This window comes from Branchiostoma lanceolatum, chromosome 3, assembly GCF_035083965.1.
Source record: "Branchiostoma lanceolatum isolate klBraLanc5 chromosome 3, klBraLanc5.hap2, whole genome shotgun sequence".
Taxonomy (NCBI): domain Eukaryota; kingdom Metazoa; phylum Chordata; class Leptocardii; order Amphioxiformes; family Branchiostomatidae; genus Branchiostoma; species Branchiostoma lanceolatum.
The window spans coordinates 25,012,516-25,031,057 of record NC_089724.1 but is presented as its reverse complement, the minus strand read 5'-3'; the positions used below and the strand labels follow the sequence as shown (position 1 = coordinate 25,031,057).

Here is an 18,542-nt window from a genome sequence, read left to right as displayed (position 1 = left end):
CATTACCTCAGCCAAGCTTGTTATGTTTTTCTATTAGCCTGTGTTTGTGATAGAATAGCAGTAACATGAGATTATGAACATATTTTGGCATGTGGTTAGATTTTGTCCTGTGGAAATTAGAAAAACTCAAATATTTTTGGCCAGTAGAGGTTAACAAGTATAAATTGTGCAAAAATGACTTTATTTGCCTAAGAATTACGGTCCTTGTCTGTGTGCAGGTGCCCAGGTGACGTTTTGCGTGCGAGGTAGTCTGAAGCAAACAAGTTGTTGAGAGGACACTGATCGACTGTGACGACTGCAAACAATCTGCCTCTGTTTAACCAAAGTGAAGTGAACCTTTCTACATATATGGCTTTAAGTACAGGATGATTGGTCTGATTATCCGCTAGTATGTACTTAGTATCTCTGTGGTTGCTTCATGGAGAAAATAATCACATAGGAAACACCCTGTAACATCAAAGACACATTGTAAACATTATGTCGTCCAACTTGATTGTTTTGTCTGTCATTCCATATTTATGGCATGCAAACAATTTTGTTTTTCTACACTAAAAGTTTAAATATCTACAGCAGTTGCGTAAGATAAGACACGTTTCGCTATGTATAGAGTATGTATAAAACTACTATTTGTAATTGTCTGAGTTGAATCATTTTCCATACGCAATGATGTTCCTTCAATAGAAAAGTCTAGAGGAAGTAACCTTCAATGGTACCAGGCGGCGCAACGCTTCGACCAATGACAACTCCCTCGCCTTACACATGCGTCATACAGCCTTCGGGCTTTCACGCATTCCTAAAGAATTTTGTCACAGTTAGATCGTACATGCAGCAACCCCCCCCCCCCCCCACACACACACACACGTCAACAGGCAAAGATTTCTCCACCGCCTGTTCACGGTTCATTCCATTTGGTACGTATCTTGGTTAACTTTGTTTCCAGTCGCTGATGGCTCAGCTGGTTGCTCCAGGCCAGGTTTTCTCGCACACTAGACCACTTTACATTGGCATTCAATAAAAACAAACAAAAAAACATACGAAGCTTGGCCGAGGTAATGGTTTAGTCTCTTAAAAGCTAAAGATAACACCCACGTCACGACTTCCGCAGGGTGTGCTGTCGTGTGTTAAAAAACTAGATAGATGAGTTGACATTATCACTAGTTACACCTGACGGACCAAACTTTGGCTGCCATTTCTTGAACACACAGTGATCACAGAGTCTGAGAGGCTCCATGGTCACACTGAAAAGATAAACACCACTACTGTAGCCCCTTCCCTCTTATTCAACTCACTGAAATAGTGTACATTTTACTCAGAATTATCTTTCCTTCGTGTGAAAAGACTCAGCTTCGTGATTACCAAAGAAGTGGGCAAACATCACTAGAGACAGCTGAGTCTTTCATGGCCCGTGTTTGTCGTGTTCAGGAAATGGCAGCCAAAAGTTTGGGCAGTCAGGTGTAACTCGTGGTATACTCGCCCCTCTATGACGTAGTTTCTCGACTACACGACAGCACACGCCGCGGAAGTCGTGACTCGAGTGTTGTCTTAACCTTTAGTAGACTAAACCATTACCTCAGCCAAGCTTGTTATGTTTTTCTATTAGCCTGTGTTTGTGATAGAATAGCAGTAACATGAGATTATGAACATATTTTGGCATGTGGTTAGATTTTGTCCCGTGGAAATTAGAAAAAACTCGAATGTTTTTGGCCCGTAGAGGTTAACAAGTATATATCGTGCAAAAATGACTTTATTTGCATAAGAACTACGGTCCTTGTCGGTGTGCAGGTGCGCAGGTGACGTTTTGCGTGCGAGGTAGTACTAGTTTGAAGCAAACAAGTTCTTGAGAGGACACTGTACTGATCGACTGTGACGACTGCAAACAATCTGCCTCTATTTAACCAAAATGAAGTGAACCTTTCTACGTTCTATGGTCTGATTATCCGCCATTATGTACTTAGTATCACTGTTGTTGCTTCATGGAGAAAATAACCATACAGGAAACGCCCTGTAACATCTAAGCCACATTGTAAACATTATGTCGTCCGATTTAATTGTTTTGTCTGTCATTCCATAGTTATGGCATGCAAACAATTTTGTAATTATACGCTTAAAGTTTAGATATCTACAGCAGTTGCCTAAGATAAGACACGTTTTGTTATGTATAGAATATGTATGAAACTACTATTTGTCTGAGTTGAATCATTTCCCATACGCAATGATGTTCCTTCAATAGAAAAGTCTGGAGGAAGTAACCTTGTACCAGGCGGCGCAACGATTCGATCAATGGCAACTCCCTCGCCCTACACATGCGTCATACAGCCTTCGGGCTTTCACGCATTCCTAAAATGTTTTGTCACATTTCGTATGCAGCAACCATTGCCCCCCCCCCACAGGTCAACATGCAAAGATTTCTCCACCGCCTGTTCACGGTTCATTTGGTACGTATCTTATTACCTTCGCCGAGAAGGTTATGCAGAGGGTAGCGTTTGTCTGTTTGTTTGTCTGTTTGTAGTGGCACAGGATAACTCGAGAATGCCTTAATGGATTGTCTTGATATTTAGTATGTTGGTAGGTTTTGATGAGACCTAAAAACGATGTGATTTTGGGCCCCCTAGCGGCTTCTTACGGTACTGCAGCGGAACTTCCTGTTTTGATATCTCGTGTTCTGGACATGCTATGGAACTTATTTTTGAGTGGTAGATAGATCTTTGGACAGAGAGTAAGTGGTGTGGGTTTGGGCCCCCTAGCGGCTTTTTTGGAACTGCAGGAGCAGGTTTTGCGTCTGACTTTGAAAGGGAATAACTCAAGAAGGGCTTGATGGATGGTAATGATTTTTGGTAGGTAGATAGCTTGAGTGATGATGTACATGATTAGACACTTCTTATGCAAATCAGTATCTAATTTGCATAATTAATGAGGAAAGTTTATACATCCGCCAAATTCCATGATAGGACTCTGAAACATGTGACATATGTAACTGGGGAAGAGAAAAATATTAATTGATATGAACTATGCAAATGAAGACCTCATTTGCATAATTAATGAGAAAATACTATAACATGATGGCCTTGATGGATGGTCATGATTTTTGGTATGTGGGTAGCTTTTGTGATGCTTAGTATGATTGGACGATAATTATGCAAATCAGATTCTAATTTGCATAATTAATGAGGCAACTTTAAAAATCCGCTTTGTTCCATGATATGACAATTCAAATTGTAACTGAGGAAGAGAGGACTGTTGATAGATAGAAAATATGCAAATGTGGGCCTTATTTGCATACTTAATGAGTAACTTCTATTATTCCACACTGGCAAAAGACGGCAATTTCATACATTTAATCCTTTTTTGTGGCATCGGGACGTTATGTGAATGTGAACATCGTTGAATCAAATTATGCTAATAAGGGCCTCATTTGCATAATTGATGATAAATTTATTCAGTTCATACTTTGGACATGTTATATTTCAAGACAATGAACTGGTATGATTTATGATTGATGAGAAACACTCCTAATACGTCAGTCATAAAGGTTAAAATCATTTGGCGAAGGTATGAGGTCGTGGAACTCTAGTTAACTTTGTTTCCAGTCGCTGATGGCTCCAGGCCAGGTTTTCTCGCACGCTAGACCACTTCACATTGGCATTCAATAAAAAAAAACAGAAAAACATACGAAGCTTGGCCGAGGTAATGGTTTAGTCTCTTAAGAGCTTAAGATAACACCCATGTCACGACTTCCGTGGGGTGTGCTGTCGTGTAGTCGACAAACTACGTCTGAGTTGACATTATCACTAGTTACACCTGACGGACCAAACTTTGGCTGCCATTTCCTGAACACGACACACGGGGACCATGAAAGACTCGGCGATTCTTGCCCACTTTTAGGCTAAACGCAAAGCTTGGTGTTCTCATATGAAGGTAAGATAACTCTGAGTAGAATATATACTATCTTCAAGAAGAGGGGAGGGGGGGGGGGGGTACAGTGGCAAATTTATCTTTTTAGTGTGGCCATGTGGACTTACAGCATGACAAGAAAACAGTTGAAATATCCGGTCACCCTGCTCTATGCAATCTCGTTACAATGTGCAGTTTCCGACTGAGCCCCGGTGAACTTTTTAAATTCACTTGCATTTATCAAATATTCTTGACTTGATATTGTAAATGTAGTCTTTACTTTCGTCATTCTAAATTCTGTACTATCGTTAGTTTGAACTGTGTGTTTCATAACCAAACAGTTTGAGAATGAAAAGGTAGCTTTTTCCATTGGTACAATGCATGTCGTAGATGCTAATCACTAATTGTTAACCCTTAAATGTACATGTACGGTTACCCTATGATAGTTACTATGCGTCTGCACAAAGCGTTCCCTGTGTGGTTATTTCCTCCATAAAGCAGACACAGGAATCAGGGGTGCCAAAGAATACATACGAATTTTACGGAATACATACGAATTTTACGGAATACATACGAATTTTACGGAATACATACGAATTTTACGGAATACATACGATCCATTACTAGAAACATTCGATCCGTACGGAATACATACGATCCATTACGCGGAATACATACGATCCTAACGGAATACATACGATACTTACGGAATACATACGATCCTTACTAATTTGGAGAAATGTGCCTGGATCACGTGACACCGGCGGCAAATTCAAGATGGCTAACTCGGGATAACCAGTTCTTCGTACGATATCTTGCCTTTTAAGAGCTTAATAATGGCGTATCCCATCCGGTTAACCTCTTAAAATCTCAAGCTACACTAAATTAAGACTGATGTAGGCTTAGACCAACTAGAAGGACCAGACAAAGCTAGATCTCTTTGCTAGCGCGATGGCCAGAAAATTAGCAAGGATCGTATGTATTCCGCGTAATGGATCGTATGTATTCCGTACGGATCGTATGTTTCTGCGTAATGGATCGTATGTATTCCGTACGGATCGTATGTTTCTAGTCATGGATCGTATGTATTCCGTAAAACTCGTATGTATTCCGTAAAATTCGTATGTATTATTTGGCACCCCTGAGGAATGTGAAGTGCATAATACAAGTTGAGCCAGGCCATGTTTACTGCACGTTTATCCGTATAGTCAGTTAGAAGGTGCTGTATGTCTATAGGTACCGCAAAACCTGACGGCGAAAGATCAGTTAAACTACAGAGCGAAAGATATTCTGTTTCTAGACAAGGCGTTCCGCATACCTTTGTGCATTCTACATCTGAGACTAACATTTATCGCCTTTATGACTTGTCCCCGTCGTGCACCATTCGCTTGAGGACAAAATGAGATTCAGTATATCAAAATTTCATTTCAATTCAAGATATTTTTTATACTTCTTGAAGTTCTTGTTGATTGTTGCTTATGGCACTTCGTAAGGTCGAGTAAACCATGCTCACTTTTACTGTCAGCAGCGGACGTTACAAAGCAATCACAAGAAGAACCACTGACAGAAGGTAATGGATGCTGCCTGAAACGTCTGGCCGTTTCCAAAATATATCCAGTTACTTGAGTAACTATTTTCTCGTAGAACCACGTGTTGTATGGCTTAGTATAGATTAATTCCATCTCTTCCATCGAATCTCCCGTACCTGTTGAAACCCCAATAATGGAAATGTTAGTTGACATAAGTGTTGACGACTGGAATGCCCAAGACCTGGTGAGCAAATACAGAGAAGCATTAAGTTTGTAAACATAGCATAGAAGTGCGTACCAGCTGGATACTCTGCCGTAAGATTGACGGGCGTTTCCTGTATGGTTATTTTCTTCATGAAGCAACCACAGAGATACTAAGTACATAATGGCGGATAATCAGACCAATCATCCTGTGCTTAAAGCCATATACGTAGAAAGGTTCACTTCACTTTGGTTAAACAGATGCAGATTGTTTGCAGTCGTCACGGTCGATCAGCAAAGTCTGTCCGTTTTCAAAATCTATCCAGTTACTTTAATATTTTTTTCTCTCTCACAAAACCACGTGTGGTATGGCTTAGCATAGATGATTTCCAGCTCTTCAATGAAATCGACCATTATTATTGGGTACCTGTTGAAACCCCAATAATGGAAATGTTAGTTAGCATGAGTGTTGACGACTGAAATGCCCAAGACCTGGTAGATTGTGAGCAAAGACAGAAAGGCCTCAAGTTCGTAAACATAGCATGAAAGTGTGTACCAGCTGGATACTCTGCCGTAAGATAGAAGGGTCCTTGAACAGCCCCTAGGTTGTCTCTCATTCGTGTGTGACCGAAGACATACCACTCCTACCAGTAGCCTGCTTTGGGAGTAAATAAGCTCTCTCTCTCTATATATATATATATATCTCAATCTTGTTTTCAGGGCACGTGCTTGGAATGTTGAAGATGAAGGGCATCTCTGCTATTCCTGCCGCGGCAGTTGTTCTATTCTGCGTCCTGAACTGGAGCCCTACGAATGGCGGTAAGTGTCCAGTGATAACTATCAAGAAGCATCTCTCACGAATGAACTTTAGACTGGCCCAAAATATGATTAACTAAAGTTCCACGACCCCATACCTTCGACTGATGTTAACCTTTTTAAGGGGCATATCATAAATGTTACCTATTTATTATGCAAATAAAAACCTAATTGGCATGACTTGTATCAGTTGATCAGCTTCTCTACCCAACTAACACAAGTCTTACCTTAGCAAAAAGGCTATTGTAGCATTTCCTCATAAATTATGTAAATGAGACTCTCATTTCCATGATGTATGCCTGATAATGTCCACATCTACTTAACTTCAAAATGCTGCAAGAATAAAATCCCCATCATCTACCATTATGGAGTTGAAGTATTTTCCCATTAATCCAGCAAATTAGATATCTATTGGCATAAATTATTTTTGTCGATATTTCTCTCTATCTCAGTTACATATGTGACGTGTGTAAGAGTCCTATAATGACATGCAGAGAATGTATACTTTTTCCCTCATTAATTATGCAAATAAGCTACTGATTTGCATAATTAGCATTTGATCTTGTTGATCATCACATAAGCTATCTATATACCGAATTTCATGACGATCCGTCAACCTCTTCACGAGTTCAAAGTTCAAAACCCCTTTCAAAGTTTGAAACGAAATCGGCTCCTGCAGTTCCAAAAATGCCGCTAGGTAGCCCAATGCTACACAACATACTCTTCTTCCCGAGAGCTATCTACCACTCATGACCATAGCATGTCCAAAACGCGAGATATCAAACCCGGAAATTCCGCTGCAGTACCAGAGCAAGCCGCTAGGGGCCCAAAATCTTATCATTTTGAGGTCTCAAGAAGACCTACACACAGACCAAGTATGAAGACGATCCATCTAGGCATTCTCGAGTTCTACTGTTCACAGACGGACGTGACACACACACACAACAACGCTGTGCAAAACATAACCTTCTCGGCGAAGGTAATTATGAAATAGGCCGTATAATTTATGAAGACAATTCAAACTCTAGGCCGTAGAATTGTACTAATTTCCCATTTTTACTTCAACCAAGGGAGTGGAAGTATTGTTTGTACCTGTCTGCCCCCCTACTCTGTTTCCGCATTGCTATGTCTGCATGTCCTGGCAGAGGGGGTGCAATCTGCTACAAAGAAAGCATTTCTGATTGATTGTCTTCTTAACTGTTAGTGCCTGATTACTTACAATTCTTTGAAAATAATTTGAAATTAATGATAAGCTTACGATTTCAGAGCCCGGATGTTTGCATCAGCTGACCGGAGTACGGGGGCGCGTAATAAGTATAACGGATGCCACTTCTGACCATTGTGAGTGGAACATCAAGACCGACGAAAACAAGTTGATATTGGTAAGTCTTTTGGCAGGGCCTTTTCTATAGGAAATGATATAAAGAGTGGCTACAATTTGCCCCAAACAATGGAATGTAATGTATCTCGGATATTTGGTGTTGCCAACTATCGCATTTCTACAAAGTCGCATGTCTGAGGTAAAAAGAAATACTCATCACTGACAAGACGAAGGTTTTATTTTTCCCGTATATCAGTACAAAGTATTAGTCAAGTGCAGACCATTACATGTGTGAACACACATTGTACTGCAGAAGATACACTTTACATCAAGAGAGAGTGGTTGTCTACCGAAAGCAAGAGGCAATGTATTTCTAGTCAACCTTCTTGTATGTAATTCGCCGAAATTCATTCTTTTACGTATACAGTAATGGCGATCAAGGAGTTCATCATCTCTTTGTACTTTTACTACATGCAGGTCTTCTACAGAAACCTTTACACAAGAACGTGCTATTTCAACAGCTTAAACTTTTCTTTTGATGCTAAGTTATTTGCTTTACAACAGAGGTACATCTTAGACCCATTGATCAAGATGGGTACAATGTTTTCCCATGTGTTCCAGATCAACTTTGATCGAGGACGTTACCGGAGAGGTTCTGGCGGCTGTAGTGCCGACATTGTGACATTCCATGATGGAAGTTCAACAAAAAGCAATATCATCGACGCATTTTGTGGAGATGGGAGATGTATATACATGAATCTTTTTCCTTCCAGGATGTCAAATAGCATTCTAACGCGCCTAATTTAATGAAGGATGGAATTATTTATAAAAAAAAAAGAATTGTCATTACAACCGCAAGACTTCTGTGGTAAATCTAAATTTTGATAAAGCTATAGAAAAATGACAGTATGTCTACAAAATTCTTTTTTTTATCATTCCCAGTTGCAGTCTTTATTTTGTATTCATTTACCCTTTGTCTCCAATCGGCCATGGTAACAATACGGACCTAAAATCACAGCATCGCTAATTGTACTTATCAATCAGGAAACACAGTTCAAATCGATAACTCATGATAACTTAATGGTATGATAGAAATGAAATCTCAGTATACATAAATCATATTCTTCAAAATCATGGACACCTTAAGGAATCTTGAAAAGGAGTGTCCACCTAAGGTGCAAACAGAACTGCCATTAAAGCTCTTGTAGATCAGCATAAATTTTAATTAATTTAACTCAACAAGAATCAATACAACATAATTCATGTTGTAAATCATCAAACGTGTTGCATCTGTTGTATTTGAACTATTAGGGAGTCGAAAAATCCAAGATATATCCACTGCTAGTACCGGCAATCAGCTACGAGTAATTTTCGACCATGGTCGGCTGGCTCGGCGGAGAGAGTTTGAACTGACATTTACCACGAGAGAAAAAGGTGAGTTGTATTTCCAGAATATTCCGACAAAAGATATGGTACCTGATGTTCAAGGAGGTCCCGGACCGAAGTGTCTTTAACGATTGAATATGTAGGCCGACGCCCTCAGGCCGAGGGGCTCCTCTCCGCAGGACCTTACGTATCGGTAACCTGAACTCATGCGTGACGTTGTACATGTACAAGTACAAGCAAAAAGGTTATATGGGCCCCTATAACCTCTTTGATACAAGAAAAGAACTCTGATAATTAAGTCCTTTTTTTTCTTTTTCGGGATTTAGGGAAAGTAATGCCTATTACACTGTGGGGAAAGTATATAGATTTGTATTCCTGATCGCCACGTTAGGCAGCCCGTTTCCTTGACCGCTCATCTGGCTCTGTTTAGAAATTACCGTCAACGATCTGTTACTACTCGGGACCAACCACTAGCGCTGTCTCTCTGATATAGCATTTATCAGAATCGAACTCCGGGCAATCAGCCTGTCTGAAGGATTGTTCGAAACAAGGATTCGAATTTATCAATGAATTAGTGGAAAAGTCAAAATGTCAAATGTCTCTTGGCTGTCCAACAATAAGTAGACACATTTTAACCATTACGGCCACGCGGCCTGGCACCTTAGTTGCAATATGTCAAAACATGAAAATGTTAATCATAAACACCACTTACATATAGCCACTCAATCGTCACCATGGCAATGCGTTTTATTGCCTTTCTTATTTATTTATTTATTCGGCTTTCCAGATTAAAAACAAATCTGTGAGGAGCCGGCAACAGAAACCTGGTTTCTCTACAGGGCCGGCTCCTCAACAAATATACAACTAGAAAGGCAACATTTGCGAGCAAATACAGCATGTTTAGCCATACTCCTCGCCATGCAAAAAATGGACTCTCCCAAAATAACAATGGACCATTCTAAAATACTTGCACTAAAAAAATGAATCACCCAGTCCAAAATTGAGTCTTCCAGTAGCACCTCAACACAATATGGACCAATCCACAACCATATCCACTTATTATCTACGCCGAGGAACTCGGAGTAGATTATGTTTTCGGTTGAGCCGGATGTTGTGTGGGTCTGTATGTATGTCAAGAGCATAACTCGGGAAACCTTTAATAGATCTTCATGATATTTGGTAGGTGTGTAGTGGTTGTGCAAAGGAAGGTCAAGTTCAAAAATCGTTTACCTGGCGTTTTCCAACAGTACTGCAGCGGACTTTTAATTTTTCTGTGTTTGTATGTAGGCAAAAAAAGTGACGGAAACGTTGATGAATCTCAATGATTTTTGGTAGGTAGGAAGAGATTGTGAAAACAGAGGTCAAGTTTAAAAATGATTCATCTGGCGCTTTCCTACAGTACTGCAGTAGGCTTTGTGTGTGTGAGAGTTTGTATGTCGCCAGCATAACTCAAGGAGCTGTTGACGGCTGTGCGTGATATTTAGTGGATAGTTAGGGGTGTCAAAGAGGAAGGTCAAGTTCGATAATGGGCCTCATAGCGGGTATATGAGGTACTGCAGCGGAGCTTCAACGTTTGAGGCCAAATTTTCTGGAGGCGTCAGGTTCATGATTTTTAGGTAGTATATAGCTTCTTGGACGGCAAGTGAGTGGTGTGAATTATGGCCCCCTAGCTGCTCGTTTGGAACTGCAGTTGGCGTTTTTGTTAATACCTTTGGAGACGAATAACTTCAGCAGGGATTGACGTATTATCATAATCTATGGCATGTGGATAGTTTCGGTGATGCTTTACATAATTGAATACTTGTCATGCAAATAAGACGATAATTTGCATAATAAATGAGGAAAGTTTATCAATCCGCCAAAAGCTTGTAGTAAAATTTCATGCAAGTGCTATGGTAATGATTTTAAAGTGGTGTACAGCTCTTGGGGCAGGTAGTAACTGATGTAAGTTTAGACCCCCTAGTGGCTTGCTTAGAACTGCAGTGGGCTTTTTTGATGTTACCTTTGGAGGTGAATAACTCGGGTAGGGTTTGATGAATTTGCATTGCTTTGGACAGGTAGGTTATTGAGGTAATGATTAACAAATATAGACGAATGAAATCGTAATCAGGGTCTAATTGAGTGGTGAAATAGGCTTGTTTATGATTGCGTTTAAATACCTTTTGTTGACCTATATTCAATGACAACACCTGCTTGTCAGCAGGCCTGTGTAAATTAGATTGATGCTCTCTGGTGATCTCACTACCACCGTCCAAACTACTCTCCCGCTGGGACGGAACTAAATCAACAAACACAGGAAAGGTCAGGCCCTGTGAGGGACTATCGTCAACCAGATGGTCCTGACGTCGTACCTGATAGGGAAACACTACTTCATTCAGCCACCTAAAGAACGCAACAACGAACTTGTCTTCCAATTTAGTCTTCATACGAGGTCAAAGTTCGGAATTCCTCCCACCCTATCATCGCTACCTACCGCCCGGGAGGGGAACTGCCGTCACCGAGAAATTGTCCTTCCTTGGCAACACGTCTTGGGTGACCATGGAAGAAATTAGAGATTCCTCCACCAATGATCTGATGGCTAAGGGAATCATTCAAAGAATCGATGTTTCAGCTACCACACGCGTTTCTGAGGCACTGGTTTGTTGTGTCCAGCAGGAGTCAGGACTAACGAGCCCGGTAAATTATGTTACCAACGTGAGGTGCACAGGAGACAGGAGAGGCCACCAAACTTCAAGTCTCTTGACTATTGGTATAATCCCCTGATTATTCGGCGAAGATATGTGTTCGTGGAACTCTAGTTGATTAACAAATACACTTCTGCTAACAAATGGACTTTTTCATAATCATTCCAGCTCAAAATTGAAAGAAATAATTAAAGAATCCTCCCCTTGCAAGAATGGGATATTCCGTGCCATGTCCATGTAAACCAGTCGAAAAAATATCCGCTGAAAATTACACTCTTGCGCATAATCAACCCAGTTCAAAATTGAATTAAAAAAGATCAACCCCAGGGAAGAATGAAGTTTTCCATAGTATACATATGAAGATTTGACAGGAGAAGAAGGAAATGACCAAAAACAACATATTTGAGTCAATTCCAAGTCACCGAGAGGGTTTTAATATAATATTTGTAATATGTTTGAACTATTTTGATTAATAGAATGTCTAAGTCACAATAGTTCTAAAGTGTTCAAACAATTAGAATTGAAACTTATAACATGTTTGAACTTATTTCACATACCTTGGAAACATTTCGAACGTAACTACACAAAAATCTCTTTATTTAGAACAGTTTCAAACCATCTATCCAAATGTTTCAATGTTCGAACAATTTGTAACAAAAGATTTTCACAATTGCCCCCATAAACGAAGGTGCTAAGTCCTCCTGTGTGTTTCTGCCTATTTTCGGTGGCCGCGCTAGACCACCAGCGGATTTGTTTTGACGGAGCGTCACCCGCGCTCGACGATGTACACTGTTCGGCACCGCTAATATCCGGCATTTTCCCGCTCCAAAACACTCCACAAGACCCACGTTTTTAGTGTTTTGCCTCGTGTGCAACACGATTCGATTTTCATTACTAACGGGACGAAAATGTTATGATAGAAAAAATTCACCCCGTCCCGGCGTCCGTCCCAAAAAAATGAACCACATGAAAATATATTTTCTTACAGAGTCAATCACGAAAATCAACAGCATGGGATTCCAAATTTTCACAACGGCCGACCATTTATCATGGTTGAACTTCCTTCCAAGGCGTGCGATAGATAAACATTCCCGGCACATAATAGTCACTAGTACCAGACTAACACAAGCTCATGATGATAATAGGGAGAAAGTTTGTCAGTGAAGTTTGGCCACCAGAGGGTACATTCATTTAACGTTACAAGCTAGCGCAAACGGGCGAATCATTGACCTTACCGGGGACTGACTCTACTGGCCTAATCATTCCTTTTTTGCCGAATTCTACGATCCATACGCCCGTACGTAGGACATGTAGGAAGGCCTGGTGGACGCTACACATCACGGGAGACGCGTGTTGGTCCGAGACAGACAGCGGCGTGCTTTCGATCGCGTAGCGGCGACGCACCGCTGCGACAACGTGCGGGACCAAAACGCCTGTCCCCAGTGAGACCGTGTGTTTTGCGCGGCATGCCCCGAATCCGTCTACCATTGCTGAATGTAGCCCGATTCATAGAGGTCTATTTTGTAAGCATTATTTCATGTACCCCTCAGCGTGAGAATTCCTTGTGCAACACTTCGCTACATTATATATTCAAGTTTCCCCGCGCACCGCCTACCACCCGCCTTTGATCATGTATGAAGTCGGCGGCAGAGAGAGATCATCAATCAATTTTGACAGGAGTGTCGCGCCAGTCTGAGGAGAAACGATCTCCCGTGTTGTGTTGAAGAATTTGGAGTTTGAAAATATCTGGAATAACTAATGCTAAAATAAACATTCACAAAATCATTGATTTAACTTTTTTTCTGTTACAAAATTTCCTAAACTGCAGTTTAACCACTCAGTTTAACGGAACATGGTGTTTTCCCGATAATCACGTTAAATGTTTATGTCCGGTCTTTCCTCCTCGTAAGCAAACTTCCAGCTTGTCGCCAAACTTTGCCGAGGCGATATGTACAGAAGCTGATCGCGCTCGTTGTTTTGTTGTGCTAGCCATGCCGTGACGAGTCTTCGATTATCTGTAGTTGTTGAAGGACACACAGAAATCTTCGGACTGTAGTTTTACCGCTTCGAAGGGCGTGACAGTCAACGGTACTAGTAGTAAGGTTTGAACGAGCGTTGTGTTTCTCAGCTCACCTCAGTTCCAAACGTAAACAACGGGTGCGGGTTAACGTGAGCGGCGGGGGATTTGTTCGGCTGGCGACACCCCCGTACCGTGCCGATAGCGTGGTGTGTGTCGTGTTTCCTTGAAACGGATTTTTAACAATAGAAAACTAGATCTATTCAAGATTTCTAACAAATTTAATGGAAACTTTTCTGTCCGGCGTAGTAGGATTTTGGGAGTACCCAACCGCGCTCTTCACGTGGAAATTTTTGATACCGCGAAAGTAAACAAAACACCTACGATCGCCTGCCAGGCTTCTCGCGGTGAGGCGTCTTTATTGGTCTATCATTAGGTGCTATCAGCTACTTAGCAGGGACGTGTAGATTGCTTTCGTATGGCTCATTTAACCAATGTTCGAAACTGTACGAGCAAAAGATGAATCTATATTGTGATAGTTTCGAAACTTATAGCAATATTGTACACGCCGATTTAAATGTTTCTAACATGCTGGAACGCAGTAGAAAATATTTCGAAAGTCAAACAAAGGTTCGAAACTGTTCTAAACATTTACTCATATCAGTTAGGTTGTTGCAAAGGTTTCGAAAATGTTACAACAAAAGGCAACAAACACCCTCTCGGTGACGTGGAATATAAAAATGTGACACCCCTTTGTTTGAATGTACTTTGGGTTGAAAATAACGAAACGAAAAAATTCTTTGTTTAAAAAATCGTTTTGAAAGGCTGTATGCCAAACATTTGAATGAGGGCCTGTGTACATGACTAAGGCAGACACATACCAGATTTCACATTATTTTGGTTTAATACATAGGAACTGGAGATGTGTATCTTTGTTAAAAAAAGAGTGAACAAAGCCATGTAGTCACATGTCCTAGGAATTCCCATACCATATTTGGCATAAATACTAGCACACCTGCGCCAGGAATGCAAGATAATTAGATTAACCCAATTGACCAATCAGGTGGTCGCAAGGCTCACAGGCATGCAAGGCCAGGTGCAAGGCACTTGGGGTCAATGACCTTTAGGTCATATGTAGTATTGAAAGTGACAGAAGTGGCAAATATTGTCAAGAAAGCCCAAAATAAATCGTTTTGAAGATATGTATGCCAAAAATGGGAATGTAGTCCTTTAAATATTTGTTCAAGCCACATATACAGCAAATTTCAGGTCATTCGGTTGAAATACCAGGGCGCAGGAGGCCAAGATATGCTAAAAATAGCCTAAAAACCTCAATAAAATCACTTTCAAGGTCAATATCAAAAAAAGGAAAAAGGCGCACATTGGTTTTTGCCTACATTACCTCTGTACCAAATTTCAGGTCATTTGGTCAAAAAATGACGGAGATGAATCGATTTGAAGATTTGACAGGAGAAGAAGAAGAAGAAGAAACACTAGAAAGGCCGTCATTTGCCCCTGAGCAAATACAGCATGTTTAGCCATACTCCTCCCCATGCAAGAAGTGGGCTGTCCCAAAATAACACCTGGGCAAATGGAAATTTGAACTGCATGTAGAAAGGCAACATTTGCGAGAGCATTATACTTCGACAATCTCCGTCCTGATGCATAAATGGACTGTTCCAAAATCACCCGTACAAAAACTCTCTCTACAAGTTCTGCGAGACCCCAAGAGCTTCTTACTGCAAAGGCTTGCGTGTGTTCCTGCAATATGACCTCAGGTAACCTAAATAGAACAGTGTTCTTTGGCCAGTAGCAAATGGAATGCGGGGATCCTTAGATAGAACATGGATTCCTTGGCCAGCAGCAAATAGAACATGGAACGTGGATACCACTTTTGGCCTGTTTTGGGTCTGAAAATGGGTCCAAAAGTCCCCAAAATGAAGCATTCTGAAGTGATGTACACCAGAAATGTGATTGAAGTCGTGTAGGGACATGTTCAAGGCACCCTTGTACCGAATTTCAGGTCACTTGCTTGCAATACCAGGGCACAGGAGCCCAAAACATAAAAATTGTCTAAAAATGCCCCAAAAAACCTGCATAAAAATGTTTTTAAGGCCTGTTTCGAAAGAAATGAAAAATCGCATAAGGGTATTTGCCCAAAAATGACGGAGTAGATTCCATTTGAAGATTTGGCAGGAGAAGAAGAACGTGAACAAAAACAATATGTTGAGCCATACTAGGTATGGCTAAACATAATGAGTAAAAACAATATGTTTAGCCATACTAGGTATGGCTAAACATATTAAAACTACAATACAATACAATTCAATACAATACAATACAATACAATACAATACAATGCAAAAAATGAACAAGAGAAAAACAAAAGTTATGATTTTAGGTTGCCAGGCAGTTATTACATCTACAGATAGAGGACCAGGTGCATATGTTGTCAGTTGAATATATGGAGTTTACCTGTGATATCTAATAAGTAGCTAGTAATTTCTTGACTGATAGAATGCTGAGGTTTGAGTACATGTGTCGGCGGATTGTTACAGGTGAAGTGTTCCAGATAAGTACAATACGACTGAAATATGAGAAGGTAAATGTTTCCTGTTCTATTTTGGTCAAAATCTGTTCAGTTCAGCAGATTATTTGGCGTAAGGACAAATGTGAGTTGTTGGGACATACGGATGAATACATGAGAAAAGGGATGAAAGTTTTTTTTTGATAGAGCCAGGTTTTCTCGGAGTTTGCCCGCCCCCCCCCCCCCACCGTTCTTGCATAGTTTTAAAGTAGTCAATTGTGACTTTCTGGTGGAGAATGATTTTTTTAAATTAAGATTTAGATAGTACTTTAACGAGGTCTTGTTATGCTAGGCTCCAATGGAGAGTCTCAACTCTGATGCCTGCCCTAGAGGCTACTAATGAGATTATTTAGACGGAAGTGAGTGGTTCCCGGAGAAATAGATTCCAGCGAAACAACTAAACAAAATGTGACGTTGTTATGTGTAACTTACGCACATCTTCCTTCACATGCAGAGGAGGAGCCAGTGTTCGATGAAAGGACCTTCTTTCCGCAAACAGGAGAATTCGGCGGATCAACAGCTGCGGTAATGATAGAAAATACAATGTCGGGATTTCTTTTCCATAGATAAAAGTCAGATTTCATTATTAATGATAGAGAGGAAGGGTGTCTATTAGATATTCATTAATGAAGGATGTTGTGTATTTTCGGACAAATCCTATTTATAATGTGTGAAAATTCAATTAACAAATAGAATTCCTTTATTTACAGTGCTTTTATGTCAAAAGCACTTTATATATCCTTCTGGGCTTCTTACTTCTTGTATAACATCAATTCCTAATCATGCACCTAACAAATTTCAACTGAGATGTAGAAAAAAGAAGCAAGTGTCGAACTATAAATGTATCAAATTGCATAGTGTTGAGAGTACCTAGGTACACAGCTTTTCTTTGAAAAGAGATCATATTCAATCAAACAATCAAGAAATCACCCAAAATCAAACTGATCCATCCGTCTAATGTGCTTTCAAAATATTACATTAACGATAAAAGCTGCAATGGTGTAAAAAAAGAAAAGACAACGTGAATCATCTCGGGCAACCTAGTAGAAGACATGCCAAGTTACATACTAATACGGCAACGGGATCGTGCGTTCTAGCTGCAAATGTGCGCACAACATCATTCCTAATACTCCTTCCCGGAGTAATAAGTCTGTCACCTATAAATAAAGATATATGTATATCAGTTAATTTATTATTCCTGTGCCAGTTCAGCCTCATACAGTAACCGGGAGTGGGTCAGGGAGATTCTTTATTGAATATCCCTGGTACAGTTGACGTTCTAGAAAGCTTACATCTCAGCTTTGAAGATGAGCTTGAGGAAAATCTAGGCGCTACGCATTGATATATCCTTTCTTCATCCGGTGTTTTAACCGGTAAAAAGCAGTGAACATTCAATGCAATGACGTATTTTCCCCTTTCTCTAGGGATTTGTTAGAGTTAAGCTTGCCAGGTGGTTTATAGTATTGGTGGAATGGACTTTCTATCCATATGGCTATAAGACGGACAACAAAACTCCATCTCCACCTGGCGGCTGTGAGTATAGTTTCACTATGTCATTAGCAGATATCATGCCATCAGAAATGCTGTATTTAATGTCAACCTTCATTCAACCTTGAGAATACACACCTTTTTATATACATTTTGGCAACCCAGGTAACAACTCTTTCTGACAAAAATGTAAAGCATGCCCAATACTATTGCTAATATCATAAAGGTAAGTTATGTACGGAATACGTTTTCTTAGTTCTTTTTTTTTTGTAGTGTGCTTGCGGTCTACGTTATAGCGGCGTCATGCCGTACTGACAGAGTGTACGTAGTTTTCTTGTTTAAATTATGTAGCTTGACAGTATCCATATGATGATAAAAGCTAATAAAGTTCGATAGAAGGTTTGTAGGAATACAAAAAAAAATTATCTAACGGATAATTTCTTCATGTTGTCGGCCAGGTATACTGGAGTTTTACTTAACTATCGAATCCGGGAGCCTTGATTTCGAGCTGACACCAAACATAGACTTCACTTGTGAACCAACACACGGTGGTTTTCTTACAACTACTCAAGCATTTCTAAAAGACGAAAGGTTAGATGATTATTCATTCATTCATTTATTC

General features: G+C 40.3%; 2 long non-coding RNA genes across 2 annotated transcripts; both read left to right on the top strand.

The window, feature by feature from the left end:
* Positions 1 to 3,705: 3,705 nt before the first annotated feature.
* LOC136429324 (uncharacterized) lies at positions 3,706 to 8,651 on the top strand. The gene is made up of 4 exons (XR_010754737.1): positions 3,706 to 3,915; positions 6,342 to 6,440; positions 7,704 to 7,819; positions 8,380 to 8,651. It is a non-coding gene; the product is annotated as an uncharacterized lncRNA (long non-coding RNA).
* Positions 8,652 to 9,074: 423 nt separating this feature from the next.
* On the top strand, positions 9,075 to 18,505 carry LOC136429323 (uncharacterized). Its single transcript, XR_010754736.1, has 4 exons — positions 9,075 to 9,192; positions 16,887 to 16,957; positions 17,857 to 17,965; positions 18,379 to 18,505. It is a non-coding gene; the product is annotated as an uncharacterized lncRNA (long non-coding RNA).
* The last annotated feature ends 37 nt before the right edge of the window (positions 18,506 to 18,542 follow it).